General features: G+C 44.5%; 1 long non-coding RNA gene across 1 annotated transcript; it reads right to left on the reverse strand.

Moving 5' to 3' along the window:
* Nucleotides 1–601: 601 nt before the first annotated feature.
* LOC149868506 (uncharacterized) lies at nucleotides 602–15,245 on the reverse strand. The gene is made up of 2 exons (XR_016441271.1): nucleotides 13,347–15,245; nucleotides 602–4,613 (listed from the first exon to the last, which is right to left on the reverse strand). It is a non-coding gene; the product is annotated as an uncharacterized LOC149868506 (long non-coding RNA).
* Between the last annotated feature and the right edge of the window lie 337 nt (nucleotides 15,246–15,582).

The following is a 15,582-nucleotide window of genomic DNA, read 5'->3' on the forward strand; positions in this document are numbered from 1 at the left end:
AGATATGTCTCCAGAAAACTCTTGTGTCCTGAGGCCATCTCTAATAGGGACATGGGGGATAATAAACTGTACTCATGTCTCCTGTGGGTCCAGGCTCTCTGCCTGATGCCACTAATGGCCCTTCCTCATCACATGGATTTGTTAGATTTTAATACACAACTAAACAGTTCCAGGGAAAGTGGTGAGCCCATGGGGTGTATCTAAAGAGCAGGGATAGATCATGGCAGGGAGTCTCTCTGGCACTGAAATCAATTTTGTGTAGGAGGGCTGTCAGGGAGCCAGTAGCAGCTCCCTGTTTCTTTGGGCCAGTCCACACTGGTTCCTGCCCTGAAGTAAGTTTGTTTAACCTGTGCCAGTTGGCTGTGCTTTACCTGAGACCACATGCCAGGTGGGGATTATACTCCAGCCACACCTACCCTCCACTCTGCTCCCTGCTCCCTGCATGACACCCTTTATCCAGGCTGTGTGAGGGCTAACTATGCCAGTTTTACATTATCTGAGGCCTCCTTATTCTGGGCCCTCTCTGCATGGGAAGAGACAGAGGCCTTCCATTTCCCTTTGGAGCACAGGGTCAGCAAAGAGTTGAGTCAGTCCAGAGGAGATAGCTGAGTGGTTTTATTACTAGACATATGGTCTGATCCCGCACTAGTTAAGGAAATACAAGACTTGCCACTGACTTTGAGGGGCTCAAGATCAGGCCCACAATGCATTAGTTAGGAAAAGCACTACCTTTCTTGCAGCTTTAGAACTTAACCCAGCATTACATAGATATGTTTTCATACTGGCAGATAAGATTACACTGTTCAGTCTTGTTACAACTTCTTATGTAAACAGCTTCCTTAATTACTCATTTGTTCCTGAATCTTTCAAGGCTCAGAGTCACAGTGGTGCCTAGTGTAAGCTCAGTGACTTGAGCCACTTCAAAAAATGATGAATTAGGCTTTTAGCCCCCAATCATTGCTTCAGCTCCATACCCTCACCCCCTTCCAAGTGACACACACACATTTTGTGGGCATAAGGTCCTCAGGCTTCAAGGGCACCAGCTAATGCAATCTATTTATTCTGGGCATTCAGCTGTCCCTGAAAAAAAATACTTCAGCTCATTCAGCTTCACTATCTTTAAAAACAATTAAAAGACTAAATAATTGGGAAGAAGCAGCAGCTACAGTAAATGAGGTTGTTACATACATGATTACATCACTACTGTGGGGCCAAATTCTGTCCTGCTTTACCCCCATGAACCTCTGTTCAAGATATGGAGTAACACTGTGTGTAAATCAGGGCAGAAAGTGATGATATCTATGTTCAGTCAAAAATAGTCTCCCTTTCTGCTTGCTTTCCCAGCTCCAAATAGAAATCTTGGTCAGTTGGGAACCTTTTATATAGCGGGGAACATAGAAGCACAAAATCCTGGGGAGAACTCATTCTCTTTTTCCCTGGGGACACTAAGGTCTAAAACCTTCCCTTGGAATCACCTAAGATGGGGGGGAGGGGGTTGTCCCCACTAACTTCAGTGGGAATCCCACATATTTTCTCTGAAGGCAGGATTTGACCTTTTGCATGTAATTTCTGTTCCTGTCCATTGTACTGGATGGCGAAAGATCTCGTTTTGCAATATAGGAAAGAGCAGAGGGTGAAACTACTTTGGGGAGGGTAGAGAAAGGGGTCAGATAGAAAGAGCTTGGTTAGGAGGGTCAGTCATGTGTATTCTATATGATATTCAGCCCCTTATTGATTACACCCATTTGGTGGACTAAAAACAAGCCTAAAATCAGATCCTGCTTAAGCTTGTGCTTCCCCGGTAATTGACTCTCGCATATTGATTAAGATGTTGATGTGTCCCAGTATTTCTCAGTGGTAATGCAGCTGAGAATGGGCCTCCTCTCCCTGCAGTTCTCAGCACTCACCGTACTGCTGTCACCACACTCACTTTAATGGATAAAGCTGTCATCCTAAAGCTAGAATGTCTTGCAGGCACAAAGACAAAATTAACTGTTCAATAATTTATGGGACATGGAAAAAACTTTACCCAACAACTTCAATTGATTGCTGTAAGTGTTTTGACTGCGCTCGCCTGTTTTGCATAAAGTCAGCTGCTTTGGAGTGCTTGATTTCCACTTACAGTAGCTTCTTGGCCCTCTCCACAATAAAAGTTTTTAAAGAGCTTTCGCCTGCTTAAAGGGATTTTCCTGTACAGTGCAGCACTGACATTTTGACTTGCCTCCACAGGTTCCTGAGAAATCCAAGTTCCTCAGTGAAATAAAATGGGTGGATTCAACACATCTCAGAGTAGGCAGCACAGACACATTCCACTACTTGGATTAGTGTAAAGCTAGCCATCTCTCCAAGTGAGAAAGAATTAAATGCCCACGTTGCCAAGACACATATGGAATTAGTATTGGGCTATGGGACTTTTCATCTGTAGCCTGTTGGTTCAAATTCAGACCAAGCTGGTAAGGACTGAATTATCTTGGCATTTGGAGGTCCACAGGCACACACAGTGGAATGACTTGTGGGTCTTTGTCCAGTTTCTCCGGGAAACACATGCATATATCACAAAGAATGCCACCGCAGTTTCAGCAAAAAGATCTTGGCTTGAACAGGCATAGATATTGCATTACACCTTTACTCCTAGGGGAGGTGTTGTCAGATTGTTGGGGAACTGGCACTTCTGCCTTATTTTGTATTAATTAGTTGCTTAAAGCGCTTTTTTCTCTAGGGCCTTTCATTATTGCCACATTCACTAAAAACAATGTCCCCTGGCTGCCTGCTGGTATTCTAAGCATTTTGCTACCTTACCCCTCTTTGATAATCACCACTTCTTCCAATTACATTTTTCCTTAGTGAACTTGATGGTCATGAGTCTCAAGGACTAGTATGATTGGTTAGAGCCAGGCACTGCAGGAACAAGCGCTATGTGTAGGATGACAATATGGGAGAATGGGAAATCCAGGGCACTCCCCTCCCCATTCAAGTCGGTGGTGCTGCTACAGGCAGAAGCAGGGGCAGGGTGGCATGGTGTGCCAGGCAGACAGGCAGCAGTGGTGCCTGCCCACCTGCCTTCCTGGCATGCCACCCCATTCTTTGCCACTCCATCTCACTGCCAGACTATGCCCTACATTTCTGGGATACTCATTTTAATTCTCACCAGCTGTCCAGGACTGGCCTCCAAAATCCAGGACTGTCCCAGGTAACCTGGGATGTATGGTCACCCTGATTAGGTGGGTCTCTTTCATGCAGCTTTGCCAGTCAATCCTGACATACAATACACCCTGCTATAATAAAGCTGCTTATTGGTAAAAGTGAATAGTCACAGTGCAGGGTGTCTTCAGTATGAGGAAATGCATGTTTTTGTAAGGGGCAAATACTTAGGGGGTCCTTTTTGGAGGTACAGGCCAGATTGGCCAAACCATTGGATTCTGTCTTAATTTGGAAGGGCAGGAGGTATGAGTCCGGGTGTTTCCCAGATTGACAAGAGCTGCAGTATGAGACGAAAGTGAGAAGTGACTATTTATCCCCATTTGCCTATTTTGGGGATTTTTTTCCCCAAACAATCAAGGGTCCAGTTAATTGTTAAGATCAGTTGTACTGTGCATAGTGTAATAAACTATGGGAAAACCTGTTGGACATGCCTGGTCCTCCATGAAAGAAAGCCACTCTTAAGCATGCTCTGCCTACCTGCCCCATATGGCAAATCTGGAAGTGCATTAGTGAAGCCCTCTGCAACCCCTCTTCTGGTCTCTGTCTATGGCATGATTGAAAGCACCCAGATGGGTACTTGTTGAGTAGCTTCACTCCCACATTTCAAGGTTTGGCACATGTGGGAAGGATTGGGGGGCAAGACATGCTCTAAATTGGTTGGATTTGGAGGACTAAGAACACGGTATACATATATCCTCTCAGTTTGGGGTTGTATGTGTTACCACTCTATGCTGAACAGAATTAAAACATCATGTGTTAAAACCCCCAGCCTGTTAGCAGCTGTTGGAGTTTTTATCTTTCACCTAAGCGTGCTAAGCTTATGCTTTTCAAGCAGGAAGTTACAACTTCCAGTTCTACTGTCACCCAGAGAAACAGGTGGTCATGACATACAACAAAGTGACATCCTGAAAATCCTAAGTGGCCTCAAATTCATTAGAAGAGAAATTGTTTGTTTTTTTGGTCACTGTCCAATGACTTCAACCATGAATTTCCAGAGCCACCTCTAGAAGAAAAGCTTACATGGCACAAATAACGTGAAAAGAAAATCAGAACAGAAAGAAACAAATAATGAAACTGCTTCCCGTTATGTTGATTTGCTTTTCTCCCTTCAAGGTGTTAATCCTGTGTTACTGAGCACATTCCTAGAATGTTTCCCAGATGGAAATACAAGTGCACCAGCATTTCCTGCCATTATACACTATGTTTTCATTTGCTCTCCTTTGAGAAGGTCTTTCTATCCAGTCTCACGGAGTGGTAGGATGTGTTGATTTCCACTTTATTGTAGTGCACAGAAGTTTAGCACAAGCTGTCAGACTTTGTAGTCATCTCGGCTGCTGTTTGCTGCAGAGTGGGGTGTCTGTTCGAAGGCCAAACCTCTGGCAGGATCCTCGAGTGTACTAGAGCTGCTGGGTCTGTTTGGGCATCAAAGTCCAAATTAAAAATTTATACCAGTATTTGAAAAATATCTGACCAAAATCTTGGTATGGATTAAATCTCCCTTGCCATACAAACATCTCCAATTGAGGCTTGAGGAATTTATTTCTGAAGAGAAGAAAAGGCCCAAATAACTGTGTAAACTGATGCAGGTCAGATGTTTGTTAGCTAAATCATCACTAGTAAAGAGACCTGCTAGACCTCTCAGAGAGGCTGCCAGGCTCATGGCTTTTTTGCTTTTTTTTTTTTGTCTTCTGTTTTAAGTCAATCTCCCCTTTGTACCACACAGCAGATCAATTCTCCAGTTATTACAGCATAAGGAGGACCACCCCACTGGGAAATCAGCATGTGAGAAGGCAACCTCTGCAATCCCTCTGGCGCCGAAATGCAGCACTGGCAATCAAAAATGCAGCCGGTCTAATAATAATGAGGGTGGTCTATGTATCTGTTGCACTGGCATGATTTCAATTGCTGTGTCCTACATCTTCAGATCATTTGGAGCCTGCTTTCTGAAAGAGAGGACAGATATATGTGGGGTTTTCCCAGAAAGACTTTACTTGGTTCTTCCTTGTTTTACCAAAGTACAATTGAAGTCAGACCAGATTGCCATGGCATAACAATTACCCAAATGGGGAAGTTGCTGAAATCTAAAAGACAATGTATGTTTCATTTGCATCTCATCCTGGAGTAGGGCATACTCTCCAAAATTATATTGTACTCTTGTATCTTCAATTTCTTCTTATAAGGAAAAGTCATAAAGACAGTAGAAGTACACAAGCTCTAGTAAAAGTCTATCAATATCATGACATTTTTTCAGTGATGTTTCACCCTGGATACAAATAAAGGAGCAAGCTCATTGTATTAGCCACTGATCTTCACAAGGCTGTTAGATCCATCAGTTACAGGTAGATCTATTTGTAGCCTCCACCCAAAGTCCAAATGTGCCATGGTTCAAGAACAGATGAGGGAAATTCTACTGTTTAACTTCTTTTTTCCACACAAAATCCAGACAGTTTAGGAAAAGCAATTGTTCCACCATCCTAAAGTCTCTCAGGTAGAGTCCCATAAGCTCAATTCTATTCCTTCTACTACATCAGACTGCCAGGAGGAATTGTTAAAGGCTGCATGTTCAAATGCCAAAAAAAAAAAAAAAATGCTAATGACACCTTCCATCAAACATTAATTTCTTGAGGAACAAACAGTGCAGTCACCAAGCCAAATGGCTGGTTTAGACATGACTACCCAACACATGGGTGAAGGGAACCACAAGTTACTGGAGCCATTTTAGCATTTCTGTTATGTTTGCTGTTCATGCTCTGAAGCCACGTGATGTTTTCTATGAGCTGATGCAAATATTGTGAGAGCTATTATAGCACTGACCGCCTTAAAGTTTTAAATATGTCCACAGTCTGATTAAACTCTGCTCAAGACATAGGTTGGTCTGTTCAAACAAAGCTGGGACCCCTGCAGTGCCATTTGCATTACTTGCTCTATCCATTATGTGGCTTACTGTCTCAGGAAATATATGCATCAGTTTTGCATACAAGGATTATTGTCCCATGGAAATGAACCACCTACTCCTCCCCATCTAACATAGCACTGGAAGCTGTTGAAGCAGGTAGAAGGAGAGGATTGCAAGCTGAAACTTGAGCCTTGCAAATGAGAGCCGTAAATGAATGTAGGCCCTCACTGAATGGCATTGCAGGGGGCCCAGATTTGTTTGAACAGACCAACCTTGAACAGATCCAGCCTGCCCAATATGAAATTTGTAGTTGGAAGGCAGTTGGCTAAAGCTGGATGCGGGAATGAATATGTTCATATGGGTAGAGAGGAGAAAATAAAATGCTAGCTAGCAAAAGAGTTTATGGCTGCTAATATGTGAAAACTGCTAGTATTTTCACTGTAAGAAAACATTACCTTTGGCCATGAACAAGCATTGATTTCTACTGGTAGAAATTTGTGAGAAATTTCTATTGGTAGATTTTTTTTCCAGAAGAGGGAGCATGCAGGTGTTCAGTCTGCAGCCACCCCCTCTCCCCTGCTTTCCATGCCTTCACCACACTGGGACCCCAGTCTAAGGTTGAGAGGGAGAGGTGGACATGGAACAGCTGTTACTCTGCTCAACTTCCAGTGCCTGGGGGCTGAGCAGTGTGGCAAAGCTCTACCCTCCCATCCCCATCCCTGGCTCCTTAGATCAGGGACTCCAGTCAGTGGGAGTGGGTAGAAAGTTTTGTCCCAAGCTCCAGTCCCCTCCCTGACCAGTCTGGAGGGGGCTTAAGTAGAGGGGGAATCTCTCCCCCCCCCGATTCCTCCAACTAGGCAGTCCCCAATTTGGGAAAGTGCAGAAGCATTGCCCTGCTTCTTCACTCTCTTCCCAGACCAAACCAGGAAGGGAGTGTACAAACATTGACTCTTGCAAAAGCAGCTCTCTCTCAGGGGAGATCTTTCAGTTTGACACCTGGAAGATCTTCTCCCAGAAGAGGCACATTTCCCCTAGGAGAAATAGAGTGAACACATGTCTGCAGCCTATTGCACCAACCCGGAAGTGCCAGGGGTGCACCTGGAAGTGCCAACGGCGCTTCTCCTGGTGCCCCCACTACCCGGCCGGTGCTCTCAAGGGGGGCACCAGCACTCCCACCTGCCCTCCCTGCCTGTCATCTAAGCGGGCAACACTGGCTGTCAGGGGGTGCACCAGCACCCCCTATGTGTCACCACTTTATACTGCTGCAGTCTTGATGTACGAGGGAAAGTGGTATCATGTCAGTGCTGTCCAGAACAGAAGGTTTGTAATGAACTAGAATGATGCTAAAGCAAAGCCCAAACAGCAGGCTGGACACTTGTGAAATTTAGCACAAATATAGTGTCTTTCTTTAACTAGCCATAAGTCCCCACCCCCTAGTCTCACTAGGTTTATTTAGACTTCACAAAATCCACAGGGTGTTTTGACAGGTCTGATTCTAGGCAGGGTGCTGTCCTCAAATTTTTCAGGTGACAGTTAAAGACAACAATACTCTATGGGGCAGTCCTGATTTCCAAAACAGGACACAGCAGACCATAACCAGAAGTGATGCATTACATGGTATTTATCCCCTATCTATCCCTTAGAACTGTCTTCCAATGTAAAAAGAATCCAAAGGGGAAGATAATCTTCCCTACACAGACCAAGGAGATAGCAGAAGTCCCCAACACTACTTTATCTTATGCCTTCTACCAGCTCCTCAGTGTGCATGTATGCATATTATATCAACTTAGACACTCTATACTTTTCCAGAGTGGGAGCAAGTGGCTAAAATGAGCTTTTTGTACATCTACTTGCACTACACTTGATTTGGCCAGTGCAATACAAGCTGGGAAGAGCCATCTAGATTCAGAGATGTGAGAGCTGCAGGGTCTTGTAGCAGACTGAAGAAAAAAATGGAGAAGAGGAGGAGAAGGAAAAACCCAGGTTTCAGTTAGGGATAAGGAGAGGGAAGAAAAAGGATAGAGAACAATAATGGGACCAAAAGAAGGACAGAGAAGGCCCCTACCAGGCTAGATACCACCTGATAAACTTTTTAAGATTCCACATACTTGGAGGTGTTTTCTAAGCCTCCTAACCTTTTAACATTTTCCCATCATTAGTCCAGAGGTGAAATGATTTATGAATATACATACCCACACCATTCGGTGTGAGGCTCTTGATAAGGTAAATATATCACTCAGCAGGAGGCTTTGCTGTATACCAGCCTCCTTCCTCAGAGAGAAATTCAATGTTTTGGGCCCCAGCACTCCCTCTCTGGCACATACAGGCCGTGCAGTTTAGTTCTTCATTAAAAAAAGCCCCATTGAGATGTTTAAACACAGATCTCCCTGTAAGGGTGAATACATTGAATTGCCCTCCTTCCAATACTTCTCCATTTAATTGGTATAAAGCAGCTTCCCCTTGGCTGCATACTCCCTTCAAATTGCACAAGGAGCCTAGCTAAAAAGCCATAGGTAAATATTTTACACTGTGCACAGTGGATTAGGAGCACAGCTACCATTAACCAGAGCTGGAATCATGCAGCTGATTTCCTCCTCACACTGTGCTAGAAATGTACCCTACGGGAAGCAAAGCCTTGGCTCCCAAGTGCCACCTTATGAAGAAGGTGTAGTACAATTTCATTTAATACTGCGTGTGTTTCCATTAGCATGAGTCAATTGCTCTCCATCCTCAGTTTAAGACTCCGTATTTCTTTCGATTACACCTCTGTTTCCAAATGTCTGCCAATCCTCTCTAGTCCTTCTACATGAGCTTGTAATGCATTGCTAATATAATGCCACTGCACCTTGGCTTTCATTGTGTTTAAACCTAATTAGAGATGGGCTGAACGTGAGGAATCTCTATCTACCGTACCTACCACTGCTGAGAAAATAGCCCAAATCTGTGATAACTGGGAGTTGTGACCCGAGTTGCTTCATTGGGGCAGGGGGATCATACAGCCAGAAAATTGTGGACCACTGACTGAAAAAATGCATTGATTCTGTGCACCCCATTAACATCTATCAGCAAAGTTTCCATGGAGGCTTGGATGGGCAGTATAACTGCCTACCCTGTATAGAACTGCAAAGGATAGCTGGTTGAGACACTGCTTTCTCTCAGCTAAATCCCACAAGGGGAGAGGGAACAACTGGCTAGACAACAAAGGATGTTGGTGCTTACAAGATGCCCCAACTGAGGACATCATCCCTATTCAGAAATTGGCTTCTACACATTTACATTACGTCAAAGTCAGTGGAACTTGAGCACCTATTTAAATACTTTCCTGAACTGCATCTGCTAGAATGAATCTACCCCACAGGTGACTACAGTCCCAGTTGTTATAGGACTGCAGTCAGTATACTGTACAGTATGATCTGTATTTACACTGAGAAGTGACACTCTTGCTAACAGCAAACCAGCCACCTGGCACCTCAGTTAGAAGGGCCAGGGAAGGGTGCTCTTCATTCCAAACATGGGTGGCTTGGTGATATCAAATTGAGTTTGTGTTCAGAACATAACTCATTCAGTTTTCCTCCTTAGGGTAGACCTGCTTAGGAAAATGAAGCAACAGTATTGACTTTGATCCAGATGATTGTGCTAAACCTGCGTATAGGACAAGTTTCATGAGGAGAAGATTAGCATTTTTGATCTGACATTTAATTTCTTCCTTGATTCTGACTCAGAATGACAAGCTGAAATTTCAAAATATCCTGTGAAACAAAATTACAAGAACTTTTGTTTTGTATCATAGTGTCAAAGCATTTCATTTTGAGAAGATTCAATCATACAGTATCAATAAGGTGAAACATTTCATTTAATCTTTCTCATTTCATTTAGTTCTTTTGAGATTATAATATTAAGTATATGATCCAATAATATATAAATATAATATTAGAATTACTATTTTAAAGCAAAGTAATACAAAGTTTCAGCAAGGGAAGGTGAGGTTAGATATTAGGAAGACTTTTCTCACTAGGTGGGTAGTAAAACACTGAAACAGGTTACCCAGAGAGGTGATGGAATTGCCCTCCTTTGTCTTTCAAAACCCAGCTAGACAAGGCTTTGGCTGGGATGATATAGTTGGGGATGGTCCTGCTTTGAGCAGGGGTTCACAAATTCACAGAAGTTTAGGGCTGGAAGGGACCTTGTAAGATCATTGTTTGGACTAGATGATCTCTTGAGGTCCCTTCTAACCCTAATTTTCTATGATTTTTATGATGAAATGTCCAAACAAAATGAATCAATGTGATAAAAAATCTAAACAACATGAAAGAGTTCAACAATATCAAAAGGAACAAGGAAAATTGAAGTGGCTGATTCTGATGTTTCCCCATTGAAAATCACTGAAAGCAAAAGTTTTCATAGTTTCATAGTTGATAGGGTCGGAAGGGACCTGAGCAGATCATCAAGGCCGACCCCTTGCCATGGGCAGGAAAGAATGCTGGGGTCAAACAACTCCGGCTAGGTGATTATCTATCCTCCTTTTGAAGACCCCCAGGATAGGAGCGAGCACAACTTCCCTAGGAGGTTGGTTCCAGATCCTAGCTGCCCTGACTGTGAAGTAGTGCCTCCTGATATATAGCTTGAATCTACTCTCAGTCAACTTATTCCTCATTACTCCTGGTAGTACTCAGGGGAACAGGAACTCTCCCATAGTCTGCTGATTCCCCTTGGCCAGTTTGGCCCCTCAGCCTTCTCTTGTGGAGGCTGAACAGGTTCAGGTCCCGTAGCTTCTCCTCATAGGGCCTGCCCTGCTGTACCCTGATCATGCGAGTGGCCCTCCTCTGAACCCTCTCCATGCTGTCCTGCAGTACAGCACCCAGAACTGGATGCAGTACTCCAACTGTGGCCTGACCAGTGTCGCATAGAGGGGGAGGATCACCTCGTTGGACCTGCTCGAGATGCATCTGTGGATGCATGACAAGGTACGGTTGGCCTTCCTGACCACATCCCCACATTGTCGGCCCATGTTCATTTTGGATCCTTTTCTACCTCTGTGCTGACTAGAAGGGAGTTCCCCAGCCTGTAGGTATGCTGCTGGTTGTTCCTCCCCAGGTGCAGCACCTTGCACTTGTCAGTACTGAATCCCATCCTATTCTCATCTGCCCACCTCTACAACCTATCTAGATCTAGTTGCAGCCTGTCCCTCTCCTCCAGCGTGCCTACTTCTCCCCACATTTTAGCATCATCCACAAATTTGCTTTTCACCCTCTTGTCCAAGTCACTAATGAAGATGTTGAACAGTGCAGGCCCAAGGACTGAGCCCTGGGGGACCCCACTGCTTACAACCCTCCAGGTCAAAAAGGACTCATCCATCACCACTCTCTGGGTGCGGCCCTCCAGCCACTTTGTGACCCATCTGACTGTGTAGGCATCGACGCCACAGTCACCTAATTTCTTAATGAGAATGGGGTGAGAGACAGTGTCGAAGGCCTTCCTAAAGTCCAGAAAGACTACGTCTACCGCAACACCTGCATCCAAGGATTTTGTGACCTGGTCATAGAAGGCCACCAGGTTAGAATGACAGGACCTGCCTTGAATGAACCCATGTTGGTTGCCCCTAAGCATGATCCCCTGCTGGTCCCTCGCAGATGTGCTGTTGGATAATTTTCTCAAATAGCGTCCCCAGGATCGAAGTAAGACTAACGGGCTTGTAGTTTCCTGGGTCCTTGTTCCTCCCTTTGTTGAAAATGGGGACAACGTTGTCCCTTTTCTAGTCCTCCAGCACCTCCCCAGAGCACCATGAGTGCTTGTAAAGCTGTGCCAGGGGTCCTGCAATGACCACAGCTAATTCCCTCAGCACTCTGGGGTGGAGATTGTCAGGACCTGCTGACTTGAACATGTCTAGACCCACCAGAAGTTCTCTGACTAGGTCCTCACTGACCCTGGGCCTGGCAGCACCTCCCCTGGATCCCCTGGGGATCCCAGTGGGGGGGATGCCCTGGTTCCTGCTCAAAAAGATGGAGGCAAAGAAATTGTTAAAGAGGTTAGCTTTGTCATCTGGTGTGACCACCAGATTTCCCAACGTATCCTGCAGAGGCCCTATGTTACCTGCTACCTTCTTTTTACCCCGTATGTATCTAAAAAAGGACTTCTTGTTGTCCTTGATCTGGGCCACTAGTCCCAGTTCCACCTCCGCCTTAGCCTTCCTAACAGCCCCCCCTACAATCTCAGGCAATGGAGGTCTAATCCTTCTTGGTGATGGCCCCTCCCTTCCATTGGGTGTACACCTCCTTTTTAGCTTTGAGACATTCGTGGATGCTTTTGGTGAGCCATGGGGGCTTTTAAGCACTCCTTCCCCCTTTGACCCATGTGGGGAATGTCACTCTTTGGGCTTCAAGGATTGTCTCCTTAAGGAACGACCACTCTTCCTGGACTCCCAACTCTGCTCCCCTCTGGGACCTCAGTGCCTCCCCGACTAGTCTCCTTACCTCATTGAAATCCACCCTCCTGAAGTCTAGAGCCATTGCCTTGCTGCAGGCCTTTGACTCCCTGCGCTGGATGGTGAATTCCAGTTGGCGATGATTGCTATCACCCAGGTGGTTGAGAACCCACAGTTCACTCACCAGGTTATCGCCTGTGGCCAGGACCAGGTCCATCAAGGCATTTCCCCTGGTGGGACTGTGCTCCTCCTGGGGTAGATGGAGGTCCTGTAAATCAGCTAGGAACCTACGTGAGTGGTCAGACCTGAGTGACTGCTCTTCCCAGCAGATGTCTGGGTAGTTTAGGTCACCTATGATGACCATGTCCCTTGACTTAACTGCCTCTGTGAGCCGAACTGAGAAATCCTGGTCCAGCTCTTCCCCCTGGTTGGGTGGCCTGTAGTAAACCCCTACCATTAAGTCCCTTTCCCCTGACCCTCTTGTTTACAGACCCAAAACACTTCAGTCTGCCCCTCCTCTGACCCAGTGCTGTTTGTTGAAGATGTGTATTGCTCTTTGATGTACAGCGCCACATCCCCACCTTTCCTTCCTGTTCTATCTCTCCTGTACAGCCTATAGCCCCTGATGTTTACTGCCCAGTCATGCACTGGATCCCACCAAGTTTCAGTGAGCCCCACTATGTCTGGGTTCATGTTAGCTAACAGGAGGACAAGTTCCTTCTGCTTGTTCCCCATACTATGAGCATTAGTGTAGAGACAGTTAAGGCCTCCTGAAGGTGCATGTACTGCCCCCGTAATCCCAGAACTATTTGGTCCCCTGTCTCTTACCTGGGTATTTCTTGTGCTCATTGCCTGTCTTGGCTGGGCTGTTCTTGTGGGTGGCTCTTTGTTCAGTGTTCCGTGGCGCCCTCTATCCTCAACTTCTCCCAATGAGCCTAGTTTCAAGGCCACTGGAGGAGATCAGCCAACCTGAAAGAGAAAACATACTTAACTTTGGGGGAGAGGTGGAGCCCATCCCACCCAAGCATGTCTCTTGTCCTGAAGTATGGGTCATGGTCCAAAAAGCCGAAGCCCGCTTTGAGACATGATTTCCAAAGCCGCAGGTTGACCTCCCTGATGCAGGACTCATGGGGTTGGCTGCATCTGCTGACTGGAAGGACAGATGAGAAGACCACCTATGCCCCTATCTCCTTCAGCATGCTCCCCAGGGCTTGGTAGTCCTTCAGCAGGTGATCAGGGCTGCTCCTGGCTGCATCATTAGTACCCACATGGATTAGGACCATGGGGTAGTAATCAGTGGGCCGGATAATGGCCAGGATCATCTCCGTCACATTCTGAATCCTTGCTCCAGGCAGACAGTAGACCTCATGTGCATGGGATCACGGTGACAGATGGGACCCTCTGTACCTCTCAGGATGGAGTCACCTATGACAAGCACCCGGCGTCTCTTCTTCTGGGTCAGCTTGCCTTCTTCAGCCTGTTCTGTGCATAGACTGGCCCCGTCTCCAGAGTTGTCCTCCTCTCCTTCCTCTTCCTCCAATGCCGCCAGGGCCTCATACCTGTTCCCCAGGTTTTGGTTAAATGTTTCATTTTTAACTAAATATCATTTTTTGACAGAAAAATTGTTTCTCTGTAACTTTTTGAACTAGCTGTAACCGCAATACACCAGCTAAAAGCATCTGTATCTGACCAACATGCAAATCCAAGCTACCTCCTAACAGATCCTGTCTTTTGTTTTGAGTTCTTTGCTAATAAGTAATGAAAATGTTACAGCCTTACAGCTTGTTTTGTGGCTGCAATTACGTAATCATTATTAATGAAGCAACAATGTCAAAACTGTGTGAAACTGAAATCACATTTAAGCACTTACAATAAACAGATATAAAACAACAGATGTCTCAGTTTTTGTTCTCCAATGATTTCATCCCTTGTTAAAAATAAATGTCTGGTTTAAAAAAGAAAAGGGCTTTTCTCCACGCTTACAAATTAATTGAATCCAGAACCTAGTAATACAACTAAGGATATTTCTTTCTTTTTTTATAATTTGTTTGTGGGGATATTTTTTGTCAGCAATAAATTCACTTCAAAGCAATCCAGGAATTCTAGGAAGTCAACGGTATAGCAGTTATTTACTCCAGCTAAAAAATTGGTCACTAATGTCAATCAGAAATCAGGCCAAGAGGTAAGGTTTGCATCCAGATTTCTAAAGTTCTGGAAACAGAGATGATTTTCAATGAGGTTTTCATTCAGCCTATTCTGTAGATATAGTTCAGGTATAAAATTTGGTTCCAGAGTTGGATCAGAACTTCTTTTAAATACAGAGAAGTTTTTGGATCTGGGGAACCTCAAAAATTCAGCATTTGGCTTTATGCAAACATCAAAGTATAGATGCTTGTTTGAATCATCCGTATCTGTCAAGTCTGCAGAACTGGGCTGGAAAGCTTAATAGAAAAGGCTTTCCTGCAAGATTTCATACATGTTTTGGTTCAATTGCTGGCCAGAAATACCAGTACTTCCTATGTACTTGAGGACTTCAGTACCTAGGCTACCAAATATGATGGGGTAGGCCATTCAGACTTCTTTTAAAAAACTCAGATATAAAATGGGCAAGGCATTATAGATCTCAGGGGCAGAGTTCTTAAATGACTAAAGTATCCTGAGGAAAATATACTTGGCATACGCTGAAAAAAGTTTCTGACATTAGCTTCACAATATAATGAAAGCTCCATCTATTTTTTATTTACCTAAAGGGTAAAGTATAATCTGCTATCTATAATTAGAAAATCACTTAGTGAATTATGTTATTTATTGGACCCCACTGCCATAGAAGAAAATAACCAGGCAATGTTCAAAATATTAGTTTCTTTTTTTAAAAAAATTGATATCAATTAAATTCTGATAGTGTGAACTTGGAGTGTGCACTAGCATCTGCTTCTTTAATACTGGGGAACATAGTTTGTCCTTATGTAAGGAATAAAACTCTGTTTTATTGTCTAATCAGAGAGAACACAAGAAGTAAATAAAAGCAGAGTGGAAAGATTTGTTTATGGTAAACTTATGTATA

This window comes from Crocodylus siamensis, chromosome 3, assembly GCF_052110815.1.
Source record: "Crocodylus siamensis isolate JL-2025a chromosome 3, ASM5211081v1, whole genome shotgun sequence".
Classification (NCBI taxonomy): domain Eukaryota; kingdom Metazoa; phylum Chordata; order Crocodylia; family Crocodylidae; genus Crocodylus; species Crocodylus siamensis.